The sequence below is a fragment of the Filicampus tigris genome, chromosome 1 (assembly GCF_054856515.1).
Source record: "Filicampus tigris isolate MCC_2025a chromosome 1, RoL_Ftig_1.0, whole genome shotgun sequence".
Classification (NCBI taxonomy): domain Eukaryota; kingdom Metazoa; phylum Chordata; class Actinopteri; order Syngnathiformes; family Syngnathidae; genus Filicampus; species Filicampus tigris.
This window is the reverse complement of record NC_141217.1, coordinates 9,348,701-9,356,652: the sequence shown is the minus strand read 5'-3', so window position 1 is coordinate 9,356,652 and position 7,952 is coordinate 9,348,701.

The following is a 7,952-nucleotide window of genomic DNA, read 5'->3' as shown; positions in this document are numbered from 1 at the left end:
GCCCATCCAAGTGTCACTTTAAGGGGTTTCCTATCCTGGGTATAGGTTACCTGACCCGTGATGCGAGCCGTTTAGTTACTCTTCGACTGATGTCAGAATTTGGTCTGTATTGCCAGCAGCAGGTCATATTTGTTTCCAGTGAGGGTTGAACTCCACCGAGGCTGCCTTTTCTCACTGATTCTGTTCATAATCTTTACAGAGAGAATTTCCATGCACAATCGGGGTGTTGAGGGGTTCCAGTTTGGTGGATTCAGTATCTCTGCTTTTTGCAGATAATGTGGTTCATAGGCTTCATCAAGCCGTGATCTCAGTGACTGTCTTCTGTGTGCAAATGACACGAGAAAAAGATACAATTATTTAATTAGTTGTGTTACCGACACTTATACAGATATTCGTCATTTTCATTCATTAATTAGTGAAGGCCATGATAATCGATTCATTCAAAGAATTTTAGTAATTGAGGCAAAAGCGCTATTAAATCACACATGCCGGCTATAATCAGCAGAGGCGCTGTTGATTCGGTCTCAACTCAATTATGTTCTGAAGAACAGCGTGTCACCTATGGCAAACTGAACTCCATCCATGCTGAATCTTCACTTATCAATAAGAAAACTACTGGGTAGTAAGCAATATTCTGTTCTATACAGGACTGGCATGGAAACAGGATTTCAGAAAATTCAGAATAAATGAAGACAAAAAAATACTAATCATCATAGTAACAATCATTTAAATTTTAGCACGGATTAGTGCAGTTGGCATATGCAGTGGACACATCGCCAAAACTAGACCTTGGTTTTAATGATTGTTGACCTTCCCACCTGTGACAGACAAACCACAACTGCTCTTCAGGTTTTCCCTCACCTTTCTTACGGCCTGCCATACGTCAATACTTAGTCTTGTGTCATCTTCCACACCGCTTATCCTGTACAGGGTCGTGGTGACCTTCTGGAGCCTATCCCCGCTGACTTTGGACAAAAGGCAGACTACACCCTGAACCGGTTGCCATCCAGTCGCAGGGTACGCACAGACACCGTTACTGAGCAGGAACCGATCGCACGCTGCCCGCACACAACCCAGGCGAGTGTACCAGTACACCATCAGCGACTTACGTCAATACTTTCCTGGTAATTATTCTGAGCATGAGGCTCCTTAAAGCAAGGCACGTTGTTGTAATTTGTATTTGAACCTTTCCTTATCTAAATTCTGCACTCTCGCCATCTATTGACACACCGATTATTGCCAATTAGCAGTTCTGTGACACATCCTGTAGTACATTATAAAAATCAAAAGGATCAATGGCAATAGCAACTGATACAGGAGGGCACAAATCATCCAGATTGTGTGCTCTGTTATATTCATCTAAAAATGTTTTTCAGTGTAAAACATTAAAAAGAATGCATGCATTATTTTTTTAAAGTTTCTCCTGGATGTACCCAAAAAAAGGGGAAGGTAAAGTATTCTTGACCTTGCTATCAGTTTAAGGGGAATACCAATGGAATTTAGACATCTACATACCTTTAGTCATCTAAAAATGTAAAAGGACTTTTTTCACTTCGTATTCTCCATCTGCTCTTTTGTTGTTGCAGTCTGTTTGTTGAAGTCTCACACCAACTTTCACAAACAAAATATCGACATATCAATTCAAATATGACTCACCTCCTATATAGCTAAGATTGTCAGAAATGAAAATATCGAAATAATAGCTCATTTCACTGTGTTAGCGAACAGTAGCCCGTCTGGTCCCACGGTCCCAGCAGAGGCATCCCATCCATCAGTGGGTTCCTCCTGATGTTGCAATACTGTGATACAGAATAATAAAGAAGTACAAAAGACCAGAAAATCAATAGATTATTCTGCAGATCACTTGATTCAGTAATGATCCGCTCCATTTATTGCAAGCCGCTGATTCATAAGTCCTGCTCTCAAGGGCGTAGCTATCCCACCTCTGCCCTGCTGACGCCTTCACCAGTCGCACTAATTGTAAAACAGTAAAAGCTAATCACAGGTCGGACGAAGGTTAGAAAAGACACATTGTTTGCTTTGTATCATCCCAACAGAAAATATACATCTTTGATTGTTTTTAACAGAAGGTAAAGCTATATATATGTCAGAATGACATAATACCGATTATGGCCCGCATTGATATGAGTCCTGTGTTGTAACCTTTTTATGGCTTTGTAATATATTTTCTACATGCATTTAGAATAGTAGGCTTGTCAAAAAAGAAACACCAGCAGCATGTGGAGAAAAACTGAATAGATTCAATCGAATAGATCAGGGGACCCCAACTAAAACTTAAAAAAAAAAACAGTCCAACTATGGAATCTTTCTTCAAATCGATTTTTTTAACATGAAAGTCGACAATACATCTAGTTTTTACACAATTCGTACAGGTAGGAATTTTAAGATACCTTCTTCTTTCTGAGTGCAATACCACGTAGTTCAGAGCAGGCCTCTATCATTACCACTGCACCTCAATGTATGGTATATACAGCATATTTGCTGTTTTATTATTGTACAAAAATTTTATTGTATAAGAATTGCCGGTCAGATTTCCATTATTTCCCAAGGGAAAAAACATTTTTCAAATACAAGAAAATCAGCGGTGGACCAGTCAGTTTGACTATGGAGGTTCCACTGGATTGTTTTTCTGACACACAAAATGGAAACTTCAATACAACCTAAACCGTTGTGTAGCAATGTGAAGTGATTGCTCCCAGCAGCTGTTTGTCACAAATACCGTACCACTAATATGCAACTTATTCAGTGGATGTTTTACAGTACCTCACTTTCAAAAATGACATCAGGCTGACCAACAAAGGGTAAAAATGAGATGTAATATGCAGTCTGACTGTGGATTACATACAGCATATTTGTCATTGCATACCAGGATGTCGCAGTAGTTTTAGAAAGCCCACGAAAGGATTTCATTTCTAAGTCAAACGGTTTTCTTTTCAATTCATACTAGGACTAATAGAAATGCATGCACCTTTATCGTCAGTCACACTTTTCAGCTCCACTGAAATGACTCATTACATGTAATTTTTGCATTACTTCACATATCTTTTATACAAATATTAAATGTGAATTTTACATGTAGCAACTGCACCTTTTTCCATGCAGACCTGTTTTTCTAGTTAGCCCCATTTTATTGTACTGTTGGCCCTGCGTTAACCTAGAAATGACTAATAAACTCAACTGTACTGAGCATTGACCTCCTTTTCACACTGCCGTGTGGCAAACCTATCCAATCACGTCTTGCTTGTATGTTCTGCGCTTTTGAGTTGCTTACATTTGTCAGGTAGACACAGTGGCACACACTATGAAAAGGTTTAAAAAGACAAAGATTGGTAAGCGAAGAGCTCTGTCATTTATTTTTTAACATTTTACTCTATTCAAAACAATGTAAAAAAATGTACCCCACACCAAGTGGCATTTTTGGAGAGGCCTAAGACATACTTCTATGGAATAGTCCTGCATGTCTGGTTTTATGTGCAAAATGCATGACATTGTACAAGTTTGGGCAAGTTCAATGGGCATGATATGCATGTTGTTTGGATAGTCTAGTGTTCTAGGAAGCCTTTTTGCAAAGCTCACATTTAGATAAGAGAAGAAGACACGTTGCTTCCTCATGCCTCCACTGGCTGGAGTCTGATCAAAGTCGATTTATTCTCTGTCACATTGTATGTACGGGCCAATGAAGTGCGTTCACCTCAGTTAAATAAAGACATGTACAAATGTCCTTTAGCAGGTGGCTGTCTTATAGAAGTTATCTGTGGTGGCAGGTGTCTGGTAAACAAAGATTTATTTATTTAATTATTTATTTATGTATTTGCCGCAACGGTGCTGGTGGTAGGATTGTGGTTAACATTATACAACTGGTGTCTTATTGGCTTTATTGTGCCAACTTGGTACTCATCCACAATCGAGGCTTTATGTATTTATGTTTTCCAGTGTATTTATGTGACTAGTCCGAGAGCCACACAGAGACATTTTGAGCAACAAAAGACAAGAACTGCAACACGGAGCATGTCTTAATGCCTCAAAGAAAAGGGCAATAATAGACTGACTGTGCCATAAGGGTGGTACAAGAACATTCAATATCATTGTTGTTGCCGTTTTATCAAAATCAAGTATCTGCAATTCTACACTCCATAAAACTGTTGTTTTGAAGTAGAATATTCTGCATATCTGCAACACTGCATATCTAAAGGGCCTTCTGAAGAAAGTATTAACTTTTCTTTCAAATTAAAAGGACATTTTAGTTTAATGTGCCTTCCAAAAGCAGCAGTCTAATGAAGAAAAGTCATGGGTGGATGTAGGCAACCATAGGGAATTTCGGGAAAACGTGCATTTTCCCAGACGGTCGGGTGTATTTCAAGGATTGATGGATGGATGGATGTTCTCTCGAAAGATTTGTTGATTGATATGAGTTATTCATGAATGGTACAACACTACTTGAATCCAGTCTGCCACTGAACTCAGAAAAAAAGAAAATAGGAATTGCTTGGAGCAAACGCACAGTGACGCACTTGAATATGATGTGCTTTTAATATTTTCAGTGTGCATGCACACATGCGCACCACTTATGTGCACCCCACCCATATTTATTTTTTAACACGGTCATATTATCATCAACAAAAGTTTGTAATAATGTGGTTTTAAAAGGTTAAATTATGGAATGTAAGGATGGATACGCTTTAAAAAGAAGAGGACAGATAGGATCAGACGATTATTTTTATGAATAAGGACAAAGGGACGAGGACGGAAGGGTACCCAAGTCATGGATGGAGGACGGAGGACGGACTGGTAAAAAAGAGTAAAGTACCCATCTCTGATAACGAAGTTATTCAATACAATTCATGAAATGTGTATTATACTTGTAGATCATTGATAAAAGTTACTACTACTGATTGAAATTCAGAAAAAGTATAGGAATGCAAGCGTAATGTTGTACAGTGAATGTGTAAACACATTGTGATTTAGTTTAAATTACCAAACATTAAAATATGCATTTTTAAAATGCACCAAATGTGGCTATTACCCCCCTCGTCAATATGTCGTCTGCCTCCATGTTTACGTGTTTAAAGCAGCAGAGAATAGGGCCCCTGCAAGACGCGTCATCGCTGACGTCGCTACCGAGGTAGCAGCCATGATGGGAGCGCACTGGAGGCGACGTGACTACTGTTGTACACGCAAGACGAACTCGCTTGATCTAGAGTTAGACGGATGAAATATGTAAAAATGGTGAACCGTTGGTCTGTTAAGGGGTGCAGCTATGCTACCCACGATCGCAAAGGAAGAAAATTTAACAACGGACTGAGTTATTATAGGTATTTATTCTGCTTGGTGGAAGACCGAGGGAACACTCATTTCGGACATGTCAAAACAAAGTCGGATGGCTTGGTTATCAGTAAGATGAAAACATTTCACCATAAACGACCTTCCGTCTTGAGCAAGATTATGCTCCGTACATTTTCATAACGGTAAGTTAAAAATACAGTTTTGAATAGTGCATGCGCTCAGTGAGTGAGGTAAAAGTAAAGAAGGACTGACGATAACATACACTGTTAAAAAGGAAATAAGTATGTTTGTTTGTGCAGCTTAAATGGACGGTTCACAAGCAAACACATAGCACGTACCTTAGTCCGAATTACGGTGTTGTTATTGTTCGCCGCCTACATCATCTACAGGTCCTGCACCTATCCGTTTGTAAATTGCACACGAGGGGCTAAAGATGTATAATGTTAAAATTGCTCTGAACTGTAGGCACTCACACTACACACAAGGTACGTGAAAATATCGGGCGCACAGAAAGGAGGGAGTAGATCCGGTTTGTAGCTCGACTCAGTTAGGAATACTGTATGGATCCAAAACATTTATAATGTCTATTTTTGCAAGATTTCGCTCTCTGGCTTCACTGTCTAAGTTATCCTTGTAAAGCCCCGGCTATTTCTTGCGTTTTAACACGTTTTTGAATCGACAAATACACAGCACGCTCATTTACCGTAGCTCCTTACACGGCAGATGAGACGTCGTGATGACACGGTGCACGGGCCCTATAAGAGGCAGGTGACTATTTCCTCAATCACCTCCATCAGGAAATTAAGGTCCTCTGAGAAGACCGCAATATCGCCGCAATCTTAACTTTTCTCTCAAGAGAAATGATATATTCCAAGAGAATGGGCTTTTAGTCCAACTCTAAGTCTGTCCTTGGAAGTTTATAATGAGGCTTGATATATATAAAACAAGTACACTCTTCATATGGCAAAAAAAAAAGAAAAACAAAACCAGAGCTGTTGGCCATATGTTGACAGTACAATGCCCAGGTAATTTTAATACTTTCCTAATCAGCTCGCAAGGCTTCAGAAATAACACAGTTAATGGGAATGTGAAGAGTCAGCAAGGTCTTTCACAGCTGTGGTCTTTAATAAGATTTGAGAGGCATTAAACAACACTGCAGTCAATGTCACGTTGGGCTGCTCTTGCTGTCTTCAACTGCAGCAGAGGGAAACAAGAAGAGGCAAATAAGGGAGGCGTGGCGAAGAAAACATGGTCATCTGTTTCAAAAGGGCTGAAATCTGATCTCCAGGGAGAGAGACGCAGTCGGAGGTACTATACGTATCATCTCCCTCAGAACATTCATGCTTTCTAATTACAGGAGGTGAGGAGGGCCATCATTTTATCGTATTTGTTTTGCATCGCTGCAAAAATAGAAAATGAGGACTCGCCCAGCTGTAGCAATTTACTTCATTTCAACCTTGATTAAAAGAAAATTAATTGCCACATCTCTCATTATGTAGCAGGCGGCATTTGACGGTACGATTGGAAAAACTCAAAGGTGCGCGGCACTGGCTATAAGCGCGAGTGGGATCTCAACCTGCTGGTTGTAAAGGGGCCCTGACTACACAATCCTATCCTCACAAAAAGTCAGCCTGAAGTCATTTTACTATAATGAAGTGCAGCTGAAGTGTACAATACGTCCCTATGCTTGAGAAGTACGCTTTACGATTCCTTTTTCACATATTTCTGTGTAGCAACAACAGGCCCGACATACGGTGCTGAACACATTTACTAGCACACCAAAATAAATGCCAGGGTTCACTGAAATTCACAGAGTCTTCATTAAAGTGCTTCATGATGCTGGAGGGTCCCATTTAGATTTTATGGCAGGTGGCTAAATGTTATAGTTATACTTGAAAAAATACATTATTTGCATCTCCAAAGTAACCATGATTGCAATAAGATAAGATAATATAAGATAAAAAAATATTGGATAGGAGGAGATTTTAACCCTTAGTTGTTATCCAAATCAATTTAAAATGGCACAACTCAGCTCGGGCCCTGCAACTAACTGGCAACCAGTGTATACAACCTGTATACTCAAAGTTAGCTGGCATAGGCCTCACGTGACGTCAACTTCATTTATTTGCATGGCAAAACTTTTCGAAGGAATTGTTCCGATTTTCTTATTTATGATATTAACACAGCACGATCATGCACTTTTCTTTCATTACATTTAATTTTGATTATCGTAACAATTCTTCCCCTTTTCCTTTCCGTTTGTCCCGTTGGGGGTCGCCGCCACAGTGTGTCTTCCTTTCCAAGTCTTCTTATCTTCTGCATCTTCCTCTCAAACACCACCCTCATGTCTTCCGTCACTACATCCATCAACCTTCTCTTAGGCCGTCCTCTTGCTCTCTTTCCCGGCTGCGCCACACTCATCGCATTTCTACCAGTGGACTGTACCAGTACTGTCTTTCCTCTGGAAGGTGTCCAAACCATCCATGTTGGCTCTAACTATTTCCCCAAAACATCTAACCTTGACCGTCCCAAAGAAAATCTCAACGTCTTCCTTCTGCCACTTCCAGCTCTGCTTCCTGTGGTTTCTTCAGAGCCAATCTGTACATCATGGCTGGCCTCACCACTGTCTTGTAAACTTTCCACTTAAT